The sequence below is a fragment of the Passer domesticus genome, chromosome 2 (genome assembly GCF_036417665.1).
Source record: "Passer domesticus isolate bPasDom1 chromosome 2, bPasDom1.hap1, whole genome shotgun sequence".
NCBI lineage: Eukaryota > Metazoa > Chordata > Aves > Passeriformes > Passeridae > Passer > Passer domesticus.
The window spans coordinates 32,576,170-32,591,250 of record NC_087475.1 but is presented as its reverse complement, the minus strand read 5'-3'; the positions used below and the strand labels follow the sequence as shown (position 1 = coordinate 32,591,250).

The following is a 15,081-nucleotide window of genomic DNA, read 5'->3' as shown; positions in this document are numbered from 1 at the left end:
TCTGGGGCACTGCCCCAGGGGTGAGAGGCACCTCTGCCAGTAGCAACAGCTCCATTGCCCACCCACATGCCTGTCACTGAGGGTCCTTTCTGTGGAAGGAGACTCTGCATGCTCACAGCCCGCGTATCTTCAGCTGAAAGACACAACAGCAAAATGTTTTGCCCTGGTTTAAGAGGTATTCAACTGGTAAAGATTTACAAATGTCTCTGGGTCTGGACACCCATATCAAGAAAAGGGTTTTCCAGCTGTCCTCTGCTGTGAAACCCTGTTGTGTATCACGTACTCAAGGGGAACATGGTGCTTTGTGTGCTTTAAAATTTCCTGTGGTTTCCTGGGAGCCTGACCACCACTAAATCTCAAAACCTAGAATTAGAAGCTACTGTTGAAAATGGCAACAGTGCCATGAGGACTATGCTTTATTTACATGGAAGAAGAGCAGTTGAAAGAAAATACTGACTTTTAAGGAAGGTTTTTCTATATAACTGCATAAGGAATTATCTCTATTTTGAGCAACAGCTTCCATGTGGCTTTAAGTACAGATATTTGCTCTGTAATGTCTCCCTTGATACATGAAGTGCAGTGCTACATAAATCCTTCCAAGATGAGATTTAGCCAGGGCAGGCAAAGACAGCCGGGTCCTGCAGCCAGCTCTGCTGCTGAAAGGACTTTAGCTGGGTCAGCTCTAAAAGTCCTGCTTCATCAGCTCACCTTGCATAGCTCCTGTCTGTGATGTGGCCCTGTGCAAGGTACAGCTAAACAAGAACCTTCTGAAAAGCAGGTTAGAGGCATCAGCATTCAGCTTGCTCATGGCTTTTGCAGCACGGAAATACACAACACATGGAAATAGTCTGTTAGTGAACACAAAATGCTTGAAAGAACCTTCTGAGAGACTTGGAAAAGTGTCAGTGAAGAGCTGGCCAAGGCGAATAAAAGCTGCCCGAACTGGGTGGAGTGCCCTTTCCTTCCACAGGGAGACATGCTGGGACCTAAATTCCTCTTCATTATCTGGGCAGTTCCCCTAGTCAGAAAAGGGTGCAGGTTTCCAGAGGCAGTGTTGATTCAGAGCTGGACCAAGGCGCCTCTCACTTGGGCCCCACAACCCCTAAACACAGCACTACTGTAGCTAAAGTTAGCATTTCCTGGTGCAAAATTCCCCATGGTATATTGCTGGTGCTTGTTCGTCACATTTCCCAAAAGCTGCACATTTTTAAGTCTCCAGTTTATTCCTGGACCACCCATTTTATGTGCATGAAGGCACTGAATGTCCCTGAAGCCAGACTTGCTTGAATGGAGTTCCTACCTTTTCACCCTTCCTCACTTTCCTTCCCAAAACACAATGCCCACAAAAATCTACTTAGACTTTTAGAAACCCAAACCACAACAGAGTTACTGCTCACCATTAGCATGCCTAGAAACAAAGCAGAAATGTGCTAATGAAAACAGCAGAGATGCCTCTTGTTCAAGTAGATTTTGGCTGACACGTCCTTCACACCCCCTACAATGCCCACTGAAGGGCCTGACGCTGCTGTTTATCCTATTCTTTACTTGCAAATGCTCAAAATCTTGAGAGCAAGAAGGGGGATATTGAGCTTTTCACTTTAAAATCCTGAAAATGCAAAGCTCTTCCTTTTTAAAAAAAATCAAATTGCTGATGAAAATGTGGGGGTTATATTTACAAAAAAACCAAATTACCAACAAACTCTCAATCAACCGTGTGTACTGTTAGGGCTGCATGAACCATTTTTATCCCGAGTAGGCTGGGTGTTTGCAGTTTGTAAGATCCCTGTCATTTTGCAGACACAATTAACTTCATAGCTGGATTGTTTTGCTTAACACTCAAGAACTCAATAAAACCATTATAGCTAAAAGCTCTTTGTAAGACGATGGAAATAGAAAGTTTGAGTTGGCATCATCTGGTAACTGAGGGCAAATGATGACATCATGGGAGGCATTGCAGGCAAAGATTCCTCTTCCCTGGGGGCCCATGGAAATCACCTGTCAGTATTAGGTACCAAGACCTGCAGTTCACCCGAAGTTTTCTGAGTTTTGAAGATTTAGAGTGAATTAATTCATTAGATCCAAATGCACTGGTGGTCTCTGCAACCATCAAAAACAGGTGGCAGCATTTCCTGTCCACTGAGTGCTGCTTTCAGCGAGGCCCACAGTGCAAGGAAGCCAGGCTCTTGGATTATTCAGTGCTAAAGAGAGAAAGAAAGATGTCAGCTTTTCCAAAAATACCCCATGTGGTTTCATTGCATTCAGTTGGCTGCTGTTGTAGCCCACCAGCAGCCGCCCTCTTGCCAGATGGCTCCTGCTCCTTCAGGACTGAAGTCGAGCAGTGACTCCTGTCATGAGGTTTTGGGGACACAGCAAATGCTGAGAGGTCTCAGTGGACACCTCTGCCCCTACCTGTCCTCAGGAAGAGGTCACAGCAGGAGTGGGGGACTGTCCCAGCCCTCTCCCAGCCCCTGGCAAATCTGCACCTTCTCCACTGCATGGAGTACCCCACACATTTCCCTCCAGAGGAAAGCCATGTCCAAATACATTTCCCAACAAGCCTCCATGGACCATTCTCCTCCCTGCAGCTCCCTGTTCTCATCCTAGTCTGATATAAACACTCACTGGGACCTTGCTTCAGTCAATTTACTTCTCCACATAGCATTACCACAATTTCATCTCATACATTCCTGACAGGGTTTGCTCATTGTCCTGGGGACCCTTTAGAAAAATAAAATATAAAATATCCTATTTTTGGGAAGGGTGACTGACAACAGACAGCTCTGGGACACAAGTCTTAAATCTGTGTACACCAGGAGGTGCTTTACCATGTGAACAATTTTACAGGTACAGGTGCTCCACCAGTATTTTCCATTCTGTGGAATGTTCAGAGAAAACCTGCCTAAAAAATTAATAGGATTCATCCCATCTCCTTCTCTTCTCCAGTGCTGCTCTGAGTGTGGAATTTCTCCTGCCTGGCAGCCCTGTGCCAGGGACAGCTATTCAGCTCATCATCCTTGTGCATCCTCAAGGATGGGTCCACAGCTGGCACCTCCAGCACAGTCTGGAGGTCACATCTCAGGCTGGGCCAGGCCAGGGGTAGCTCTGAGCTCAGGAGCTGTCACAGCCCACTGCTGTGTTTTAAAGAGGACAACTCTTTCATTTTCAAAGAAAGCAGAAGGAAACATGCAGACTTCGTCATGTTTAAATAATAGACTTTTGAACACTACTTAGAGGTAATTCAGTGTTGTCTGAAGAGAGAAGCAATTTACATTTTCTTTGTTCAGTGTTTGTTTGGAGCAGGAAAAAAACCCCAAGAAATATAAGTGACTGCATTACCACACTGTGGCCTTTTCTTTTTAATCACCTGCTTGAAGTCCAAAAAGCCCTTGTATCCTTCTATTCCCACTCCTGCCTTTCATTTCCAGCCACTTGTTATCTTCAAAGAGAAAGTGCTTCTGCGTAGAGGGAGGAAAAAAAGATCACAAAAAAACTCCTGTATATTTATTTGAAAGCAATGTGGAGATTTTTAAACCTGTAGCTAGGTGTCTTGAGACAAAAGCACAGCTTCAATTGTCTCCAAGCGGGAAAACCACATTTTGCTCCTTACAAAATCAAAAAAGAAAATGTTAACTAAAATCTGTAATATTTTCAATTATATTTGCTTCAGATTTAAGGGAGACATCCTTAAGAGACTTGTTTGAGACAGGTTTGTGAAGACTATTTAAAAGGTCGGGATATTTTTCCACCACTGTTAATCTGGAAAAAGACCATACTACATTGAAAATTGAGCTTCCCAAAATAGCACACACACTGCTAGCTCACCTATATCTAATTACTACTTTTGTACCACCCCACCCCCCATTTTTTAAGGGTGTGGGTTTCTGGGAGAGCTGTCCCCAGCCCAAAGGCCCCGAGGGTCCCTGGGCTCTGCACAGGCACACCCAGGGGCTGGGTGGTGCCTGGGCACAGCCAGTGCCTGTCTGTGTCAGGCTGTGACAAACCTCCAAAACAAACCAGCACACAAAGACAGCCTTGTCTGCTGCCCCACACCAGTCACTAAGAGTTTCCTATGCAGGGTTGCTCTGTTCTAGAGCTTATCCTTGGCAGTGCAGGGCCAGCAGACGGGCTTTAGACCCAATAAAGAACACGAAAGCCAGGAGAAAAAGGGTAACAGTGGGGAGAATTTTTTTTTCCTATCATTAAAAAAGAAAAAAGATACCACAATGATGCTGAGTTTTAGTAAGGTGTTTTCTTTTTCATCTCCTTGATAATCATGTGGCTCCATAAATCTTGGCACTCAGCATTCCTCTCTGCAGTCCTTTGTAACCAAAAGGAGACACGTTTATACACTGGCCGAGGAGTGAGCCATCTCCCTGCATTAAATTATCCCAGTACATACATTCAGTCAAAGGCCACAACTGAATAAACAATAAACCACCCCACTCACATTTGGCTGCCATCTCTAGATGAGCCAGGGAGGGCTGGCTGGGAAGGCAGCATCTTTCCCCTGCACCAGCACAGCCAGAAAGAGGAAATGAATTCTGCTGCAGTGATGGGACAGCAGGCTGTAGATGGAGTGATGGGATTCAGCAGGATGCTACAGGATGCTGTGGAGTGCCACAGGATGCAGCAGAAGCTGGTGGAGGACAAGATGTGCTTGTGCCACAGATGCTGCCGTGGGCTCTCCAGGCTACTGGCAGGGACAGGATGTCACCCCTGCAGAGGCAGCTGCCATCGTCCCTGTGTAACCTCCTGATGTGTGGATAAAAACCCAGTGCAGGTGCAGAGGAGCTGGGCACGCAGGCCTGTTTGAGCCCCCTCAGTGCACAGATGCCAGGTGTGCTCCCTTGTACAAAACTGAGGGGTTTGCAGGCAGGCCAAGATGAATGTGTTCGTGTCCCAGCGTATTTCTCATCTCCCTGGAAAGGGCAGCGCAACTTGACATCTCATTTTGGCACCCAACAAGGCTGCATCTTGTATTTGCAGGCCAGGGCAAATTTCCTCAAGGCTCACGTAAACTGATCATCTGTCAGACCACCAGGATGGAGGCTCCCTGCTTGTTTCAGCCACTGGGCCAGGAGGAAAACTGACTGATGACTCCCACTCCAACCATGAAATGAAACTCAGCAGGCACAGAGCAGCTTCCTGACTCTCATGCCACCTCCCACCTCATGGCCAGAAAGTCCCAAACACCTCTCCAGACAGAAATTCTCCTTTGGGAAGTACCCAACAGCTACAACAGCAACCCCTTCTTGTTTGTTCCATATGTGCTTGCTCCAGGAAGGTAACAAGCTTGATACCAAAGCAGGATCTTCTGTTTATTGTCCACTTGGGATGTGGCACAACTGAAAAAAAGCAAAAAGGCTGAGCTAGACACACAGACTGAGACTACTCTAAAAGTGAAATTTTTATGCTCAGCATCCAGCCTCTGCATCTGTGGAGACACAGAAACACAGACACACACACGCCCTCTTTTTACACCCCTGTTCACAATCGTCCATCTCTTTCCACCAGCCTGAGAAGGCACATTGATTAAACAATGAAGCTATAGTTAGCTGAGGAAACCTTGATCCTTTTTTTTTCCTGTTATTCCACAAGCTACCTTAACTTGGGGACACTCTAGAATTTTTTTCCAAAATTCATAAAAATTTGTTTGATTTTTTATTATTAAACAACCAGCACTTTAATTTGCTTTCTGTCAAGTGAATTGATTAATTTGGGCTTGTCTAGAAATGTCAGGTTTCTTTTTAATTTTATATTGCTTTTTGCATGGTAGGGTTTTGTCAGTGGGGGACTACAGGGGTGGCCTCTGTGAGAAGGTGCCAGGCACTTCCCCTGTGTCCAATGAAATCAGTGCCATCCAGCTCCAGTAAAGACCTGCTGCTGTCCAAGGCCAAGCCCATTGGTGACAGTGGGACAACAGATTCAAGAAGGGACAAAAATCCCTGCTCAGCAGCAGCTGAAACACAGCAGTGAGAAAATGTGAGAGTAACAGCCCTGCAGAAACTGAGGTCAGTGAAGCAGGACGGGTCATGCCCCTGCAGCCTGTGGCAAACACCATGGTGAGGCAGCCATGGAGAGCCTCATGCTAGAGCAGAATACCCAAAGGAGGCGTTGATCCTGTGGGAAGCCTGCACTGGAGCAGGCTCCTGGCAGGACCTGTGACGTGGGTCCCCTCTTGGGTCACAGGTCCTGCCAGCAAACCTGCTTCAGCATGGGACCTGTGGCATTCACATGTCCTCTGAAGAGTGAGAAGCTGTGAGAGAAGCAGAGAAAAGAATGATCAAAACAATTATCATCTCCTTTACTGCTCCTGTAAAGGAGTGTGCCCATGTGCAATGTGTTCTGGAGATTGTCTACCCAAGGTGATTGCTTAATTGGATTCTGGAGATTGTTGTTTGGGTTCATTGACCAATTGGATCCACGTGTGTGTCGCGGCTCTTGGGCAGAGAGTCACAGGTTTTCTAGTTAGGTAGTTAGTGATAGTTCTTATTAGTGTAATATAGTATAATAAAGTAATTAATTAACCTTCTGATATCATGGAGTTCTGCGCATCATTCTTCCCACTCGTTGGGCAGCAGCACTGATAAGGATCCACTCTAGAGAACCTGCTCCTGAAGAACTACATGCCATGGAAGGCCCCTACACTGAAGCATTTTATGTGGGAAGGGCTTGTGCTGGAGAAGTTAATGAGAGACTGAGGCTGAGACTGGGAAGAAAGAGGTGAGGGGAAGCTGGTTTAAAATTTGGGTTTGTTCCTCATTACCCTACTCTTATTTAGTTGATAATAAATTATAATAAATTAAATTCATTTCCTCAAGCTGAATCTGTTTTGCTTCTGATGGTAACTAGTGAGTGATTTCTCCCTGCCCTTGTCCTGACCCACAAGATATTTTTTATGGTTTTCTCCCCCGTGTCCAGCTGAGTAGGAGAGATTGAGCAGCTTTGGTGGGTACCTGATATCCAGTCAGGATCAGCCCATCACATGTTTATTCATCTACTCAGTAAAATACCATCAGTTTTTTCAAGTGCTTGTTTCCCTTAAAAATATCCAAAAGAAAATAAATTAAGTACTTTTTTCTTTACTTTGATTGCTGTAAGCTGTATTGATTTAGGAAGGTGCCAGCTGATTTCTGTGCATTTTTTAAATTATTATTTTCTAACTGAGGTACTTCTAGACTTACTGGCCACAACACACCCCTGAGGTAGATCCAGAACCCACAACATGGCAGTGGATGACTACAAAGCACCCCACCCCAAATACTGCTTTTAAGCCTGGCCACTCCCTTGTTTTCCCACTTTTTATTTTTTGGGGCCCTGTATTCACACTCAGTTATTGAAGAAAAACTTCTGCCTGAGGAGTGTATCCTTCCTCATGCTCTTAAAAAATGAGGATCCTGTTTTATTGTTTTCTGATTGTATTATTTACTCTCACTGTAGGAAGCTATAGTCTGAGCCTTGCTCCATGAGAAAATTCCGAGCCTTGCTCCATGAGAAAATTCCCACCCTTCTGGGAAGCACTCTGCATAAAACAAAATCTAGGGGCATTTTTGCATTCCCTCACCAGAGCTGCCATTACTCATATGAACCTGTCATCCTCCTGGGCAACATCACTGCTGGGGATACCCTGGTAGCACAAAAAAGGCCACAAGGTAGCACAAAAAAAAAGATGGCCTGATTCAGAGTAGATTAAAGAGGGATTTTGCTATCAGAAATTTTGACAAGGAGGGTTTTTTCCAAGTATAGTCACTTGTGGCAGTCGGATCATCTGACAAAAGATAGAGGTTTTAGGGGGCTTGAGCTGAAGCACTGCCCCTTCTTTTGTCCAGGTTTGTCCTATTTCCTTCAGCCACTGACTGAAAAGGATCCTTTGTGCCAATAAAAATCCCTTTATTAGCTGCTGTGCTTACTTGAAGCTCTGAAAATGCTGCCTGGGGTATTTAGATCACAGCTACGTCACACAGCTGGGGAAGTCTGTGGGAAACACTGCTTTTTGCTGCCTTCTTTTTTTTTTTTTTTTTTTTTTTTTTTTTTTTGTAGGAATGGCTGTGACAGTGCAGCCAAGAATTCTGCTTGCTAGGAGGGTGAGATGTGCTTGGGAGTGAGGCTGCAAAGCCACCATGGGCCATAACAGCAGAGGAGCTCCAGAGCGTTCGAGAAAACTCAGCAAAGGATTTCCTTGTTGAGGAATGATCAGGGTCTGAGCCCACCCTGGGCAGATGCAGAACACAGGGTGGTGCCAAGATTCCCACATCCAGACTGAAAAGGCTCCAAAAGACTCCTTTCCTGCCCTTCTCCTGAACATGAAATGCCTCAAAAAAACCCAAAAAACCAAAAACTACACTGAGTGTCAGAGCTGCTGAAAAGGCAGGGGATGCAGCAGGCTGTGGGGTGCAAAGGCATGACCAGCATTAGGAAATCTGGGAGTGTGTCTGCTCCACACCTGAGGGGAGTCCTGCAGTGACCAGCAAGGACTACATCCCTTGGAGGAAGTTATGGCCAGTGGTGAGAAACTTGCTGGACCTCTGGGCTTCACCCAGGTTGCTCCTGCTCTGAAGATTTGGAGACCAACAGTAGCATAAGAATTTTTCTGTGTAACACTTGCCAGAAACTGAATACAGTATTTTCCCTTTTTTCACCTTCCCTCAGTCCCATGCCCTCCCAGTCTCTCCTTGGGAAAATATCTCCAACAGGGCTTTAATGTATTTTCTTTCCTGGGAATCACTTTCTTCTTGCTGGCAAAAGGTTAGAAAATGGAGCTGCCCTTACTGAGAGTGAGATTTGTAAACCCCAAAACACCACCCGGGGGATGTTTCAGCAGCTGTGTCTGAACACAGGACTGAGGGTTCTCCCCAGAGCTCTCTGAGAATGTCACTATTTCACTTCAGTCCATGAGAGAAGTGCAGGATGAGGCCAGAAGCCAAACACCAGGCAGAAATCCTGCAGTTTAACCAAGAAACAAAACTGCTTTCTCTAGAGCAGCATCTCCCTGCCCCAGAATGAACAGGAATTTCTGGCAAGAATTGTGCTCGGTTTCTCTTCATGAAATAGTACAGACAAGGCCTGTAGAGCAATTTATGCTTGAGGCTAGCAACAGAAGCAATCCTGCACTTTTATTTGTGCTAAAAAAGCAGAATTTTTTCCAGATATCACCAGTTTCTGGTTGAAGTTTTGGACTGAGCCCATCACTCAGATGTGAGGAGGCAGAGCTGAACCTGTGCTGCTGCTGTCAGTGGTGGCACACAGCAGCTGCCCTGTGGCTGCCGTGCCCTGAGGTGGCTGCAGTGCCTGTGCAGAGCCAAACCACACAACCCCTGTGTTGTTCACATCAGCCAGCAGCACAATCTCCACTCCTGCATGCTGGGCTAGGCAGAGATTGGCTCCACACCTTCAGGTTTCTTTCCTGCTTGTCCAAAATGCATCCATCCTGGAGCAGAACTTGCTTTTTCTTCTCAACCCTGCTCAAAAAGCTGCTGAGGTGAGGACAGAAGAAAACCTCTGTATTCCCTTTTTCCCCTTTAGCATTAAATAGAACACAAACAAGAAAACAGATTAAATAACATGCCTTTCAGGGCATATGTTGCATAATACTATAGAGAGCAGAAGCTTTTAAAGCAAATCTCTCCACTAAAATTAAAACAAACTGCTCTAAATAGCATTTTCCAGGCTCAGCGGGGGCAGGGGGATGCCGATTTCCATGCTACTCCTCTGCAGCTTGTTAGCAGGCATTGAGAAGCATATGCACTTTCCTTAAAAAATGCACTTAGGCAGTTATTATCCAGCCTTCAAATTATCTGGCAACCTGTGCACTTGCATCACCATGGCAAGGATATTCTGCACCCTCTTGCATGCAGGTGTACAGAAAAATAAATCAGAGTTTTATCTTTTTTTTCTTTTTTTTTTTTTGTCCCAGCTCTCAGCACCTGGCCCTCGGCCCAAGGTACAGATGGGGAGGTTGGTCCAGAAGCTGCATGTCTGTGGTGCATGTAGTTATTTGTCAGTGGGGCTTGTTTTCATCCCTGCAGGGGCAATAATATAAAAAGCTGCATCAAGACTGAGATGAGATAAGAAACTGCAGAGGGCCTGGAGTCTTAGGGAGGCAGATGGGACATTAACAGTTGGAAATGACATGGGGTTTTTCCAAAATCCACATGTTCCGACTAGATTTTTGCAAACCATGCACATCTTTCAGAAGAACCTTTCTCCCCAAAAAATTTAAAATAAAAATTTAGGGCCTTAAAAGTTTGCAGTGTTAAAGCATTAAACACTTTGATTTTTTAATTTTTGAGAAGTTGATAGTAACAGAAATCCAAGTACAAGTATCCCAAGGAGAGAAGAAAATCATAATTAATGAATGTTATTTTAAGAAAACAACCTGAATTTAGGGCTCAATGACATGTTTATAACCCTGTGTTTGTGACTTAGCAGGCCCTGAAGCAAATACTATGCCTGACTCCCATTGCCTTATATTCCTTGGCCAGAAAACACCAAAGAAAACTGAAGGACTTTCAGAGGTAGCCCAGTACCCTTAGCATCAGCATTTCTCTAACCTCTCCCTCAGTCTGAGAGCAAACAAAGCCCAACATGAAATCCTGGACAGAATAATTTCCATCTCAGTCATCTTCCAGCAGAGACCCTGTGTGATTTCAGAGAGCAGTAGTGACCCATATATATTTTGATAACAAGAGTATGCACCATGTTTGCCCAGCTAAAGCACTTTTGAAACCTTGCTGCTTTAAATTGTATTTTGACCGCATGGAGAGAGGTTTTCCACATTTAACTACTGTATTTTCACCCAGAGGGGCATTTTGTTCTATAGCAACACTTTTAGCAACATTTAACTCATCATGGAGCACAATGATAGAAACCATCTGGTTACTTGATGGAGATGGTAAACTGGAAGAAACACACAAAAGGAAGGAGAAGAAAGGGGCTGAGCCTAGAGAGGCATAGGAGCTGCCAGCTGCCTTCTGAAACTACAGACTTTCACTGATAAAAGGTAAAAAGCAGAGTACTGGATTTCAGGGACAAAAATATGACTAAGAGATTTGATTCTTGATCTTTGAGGCTACAAATCCTGTAAAGATGTAGAGATTATTGCCTTTAACAATAACCAGCAGAAAGCTTTCATATAAAAATGTAGCAGGAACTCCTTTTGGTACCTATTTGGTTTGTACACATAATTCAGAGGCTTTTTACATAGTTAAACTGAAGATATTTGTTCTAAAAATAAATAAAACTGGACCTAAATATCATCTGGTGCTCTGGGGACCATCCAGACTTCCCCAACCTGCCTTGTTTGCAGACCTAGCTCAATTGGATAGATTTTCATTCACTTTGTTATCTTTAAGGTGGAGAAGGCAGCCCTGTGTCAAGGAGGTGAGTGCTGTTGGTCAGCACAGTGGTTCTCAGCCCTAAGCTCCCTGAAGGGCTGCAAATGACAGTGGCTTGCCTGCCTCCAAGACACTGCTGGCTGGACCTCCCAGCTGAGCAACCAAGAACACACCCATGTAAGCACTCAATAGGACCAAGGTTTCTTATTTCAAATGCATCCATCCCAGTCCCAAAGCTCTTAATTCTTTTTTTAAAAGGATATAAATGATGAGCATTACTCCCCACTGTCAGATCAGAGGCTTTCCTGGAGAGGGTTTCCTTATTAGAAAAACAAGATTGTTACAGGCTTTGTGCCAAGGCTGGAGGACATCCCTTGGGCTGGTTGTGAAGTGCTTTCAGGATCTGCCTCAGAGGGGTATCAAGAGTGCTTGAAGGGATTTCGAGGAAAATGCTTCACCCCCCAGGAGACCACCACAGCAGTGGTTTGGCTCCCAGCTACTCTTGGATGTGCAAATTGCTCCATGCAACTATTTCCAGCAGAGCTGTGGTTTGCTGTTGTCAGGCAGTACAGGAACTGGAAAGAGGTACCTGCTTCTCTCTTCATTGCAGAGGAAATCCCCTCTGTTTGTAGAACAATAAAATTAACCTTAACAGAAAAACTCTGTATTTTCTGAGGATTTTTTCTCTTCATTTAAAAAGTTTGTGATGTGAGGGTCAGCAGCCCAGAGCAATCTGGTTGTGCTTGGGAACTGCAGGGGTCAGCATGTCCATCCTGGGGTGATTGAACTTCTGTGTAAGCTTGGGGAAAGGACACTCAGAAATGCCTTTTGAGATAGCTGCATGTGCCCCAGTGTGGTGCCTGCCATACCCTGGAGCGTGTTTTGAGGCAGAGGCAGCTCCAGAGGTGCAAGAGAGCAGCTGCCCCAGGCAAGCAGTGGGGTGGCCTCTCTCTTAGGCATTGATCTCTCCCACTGCTCAGTTATGTGGTCTGTGCCTACAGATGTAAGGGCTTGAGCTGCAACAACCTGCAGGGAGACATGTTTAAGCTTCCCTGAACACATTCACTCTTACTTTTGTCCTGCCACTGCATTTCCAAGGCATGATATCCTGCTGCTCATTCTGAAGTTGCTGCTGTGATCAGAACTAGGCTATCCATCCATCCAGACTGCCAGCACCCCGTTTGCTGGCTCTAGTGCAGGTTTTCCAAAGTACTGGAGAGGGTTATTACTATATAATGCACTCAGCCTAATCAAAGGAACTTGGTAGAGCTGAAGAAGGGTTGATGGAGTTTCCCCAGGGGAAAGTCACCTGTTTGGACCTGGCCTTACAAGCAAGGAGTGATATTTATTCACTCTATTACAAGACAAGAATAAGCTGTCTGGAGCAGATCCAAGATGACCTGCTTTGCTATAAAGAAAGTGCATCAAATCAAACTCTTGCACGTGATTCTGCTCCCAGCCATTAGTGGGAATTAGTATTTCTCATGCAACCTCCTCCTGTAATTTTGTCTTCAGACACTGGCACTGGGCTGGTGATCTGATCTTGCTAGCTGACCTGAAGGTTGCATCCCCTGGCTTGTTTTACACTGTGGGAAAGCTCTGCTGCAAATGTGAGAAGTGGGGACCACTTCCTAATGGCAGAAGGAACTAACCAAAGCACGCAGGTAGAAAGTGCACCACAACACCTGCTCTCTGTCTTCCCACAGAAAAACAACCTTTCCCTTCTCCAAATGTCCCATGCTGCATTCAGAGGAGCAGTCCCAGAGGTGAGTCCCACCTATTGGAGGAAAGCAGGCAGTGTGGTTTTGTAACTTACACCTCTGATTCTCTTACAGGAGAGAAAAATGCTTTCATTGCCCAATTCTCACTAGTCTGGCACCTGGATTTCTTGCCTGTTGTTTTCACCAAGCACATTTTTTTCAGTGTGCTGGGTCTCACCTGCCTCAAAGCGTAAATACAGTTAAAGTGTGTTTCACAAAATATGCTTTCCCTACTGCTCACAAAAAATGGGAACGGGATAGTTTTGTCCTGGCAGACAATAAAATGTCAGTATTTTTCCTCAAAAATTGCAAATCAAATTTGTTTTCCAGTCAACCTCTTTTCTGAAAATCAAAAGCCTTCCTCTTTCATAAGAAATTCAAGCCCACAAAACCCTGATATGTTTTAAGGAGAAAGTAGTATTTCCCATAAGGGCTGGAAAGCCAGTCACAAGGCATACCTCCCTTTTTCTTCTGTGGTATTCACAGACCTATGTTCAGCATACATTTTAGGAGCAGGTAACCAGAAAACTACACTGCATAATTCACATTGTGGACAACAGAGATTGACTGGACTCATCATTTCCCTCTGAGCCTTTCTGAGCCACAGAAGGTTTGAGCCCACATAAGATTGGCTGAGGCAAGGATCCTTCTGCTGCTTTGCATGGCCAAGTCAGAGCTACAGATATATGATTTAATTTCAAACCCAGGAATAAACTGGGGGGTGGGGGATTGTCCATTTCACACATTTCTTTCTGTATATTTTTTCAGTGTTTGTGGAAATAGGTAGATATCATCCAGCTCTGGGAATATCTGGGATATGACCCAGCACAGAAAGGACACCAAGCTGTTAGAGTGAGTCCACAGAAGGGCTACCATGTTGATTAGAACACCCCTCTCAAGTTGATGGAGCCTCCTACAGGGAAAGGCTGAGAGATTTGGAATTGTTCAGCCTGGAAAAGAGAAGATTGAGGTCTTCCAGAACCTGAAGGGAACCTACAAGAAAGACAGAGAGAGGAATTTTCTTACAAGAGTGAGAGTACCAGGCTTCAAACTGAAAGAGAGTAGGATTAGATCAGATATTATGATGAAATTCTTTACTATGAAAGTGGTGAGGCACAGGCACAGGTTGCTCAGAGAAGCTGTGGATGCCCCATCCCTGGAAGTGTTCAGAGCCAGGTTGGATGGACCTCCAACCAACCTGGTCTAGTGGAAGTTGTCCCTGCCCATGGAACAATGGTTGGAACAAGATGGTCTCTAAGGTCATTCTGTGATTCCATGCCATAGGTACAGGTATAGATATAAATGTTTTTTTATTGTATGACAAATTATTCCTCTTAGGAGATAGATAAATGTATCCAGGGATGCCTGACTATAGCAACCTGCAGAAAAAAAAATATATATATTCACACATACACGTGTTGTCTGTGTGTAATGTTATAGGAAGATTAGTTTCAAGCTTCCTCTGTTTCATAAGTGCCTCAGCAGAACTGCATAAACAAGCACAATACAAGGATATAAAGGGTGTGGGAGTAATTTTTTATAACAGACGGTAACACAAGTAGCTGATAACAGCAAAAAAAGAAGTGATTGCCTCAGAAACTGGAAGTCTCTATAGCTGAATGGTGCATTTTCTCCTTTTTGACCTCAAGAGCATTCAGGAGTAAAAGGTGATTGTCCTGCTTTGCTGTCTCATTCAAATCTGGTGCTGCAGCTGAATTTGAGCACTGAACGTGTGCTCAAGGATGCATTTCTCTCCCATTTCTGCTCTTGTTTGCAGACAGTCAGAGAGTATTAAATATTACCAAAAAAGGATGCCAAAATTAAATTCTCAGAGGAAGGCATTTTTCAAAGATTATTCATCATTGATAATAATCTCATCTAGTAATATTCAGAGGGAAAAAAATCAGAAGCGTTTCAGCTGGTACCTGAGTTCCATGAATGCTCAAATTAAGGAAGCTCAGAAGTGAAGGGTAGGTTATCAATAGTAA

At 44.7% G+C, this 15,081-nt stretch overlaps 1 long non-coding RNA gene across 1 annotated transcript; it reads left to right on the top strand.

Annotated features, from left to right (window-relative positions):
- The first annotated feature begins 6,461 nt into the window (after positions 1-6,461).
- LOC135295289 (uncharacterized) lies at positions 6,462-10,870 on the top strand. Its single transcript, XR_010357331.1, has 2 exons — positions 6,462-6,723; positions 8,041-10,870. It is a non-coding gene; the product is annotated as an uncharacterized LOC135295289 (long non-coding RNA).
- Positions 10,871-15,081: the final 4,211 nt, after the last annotated feature.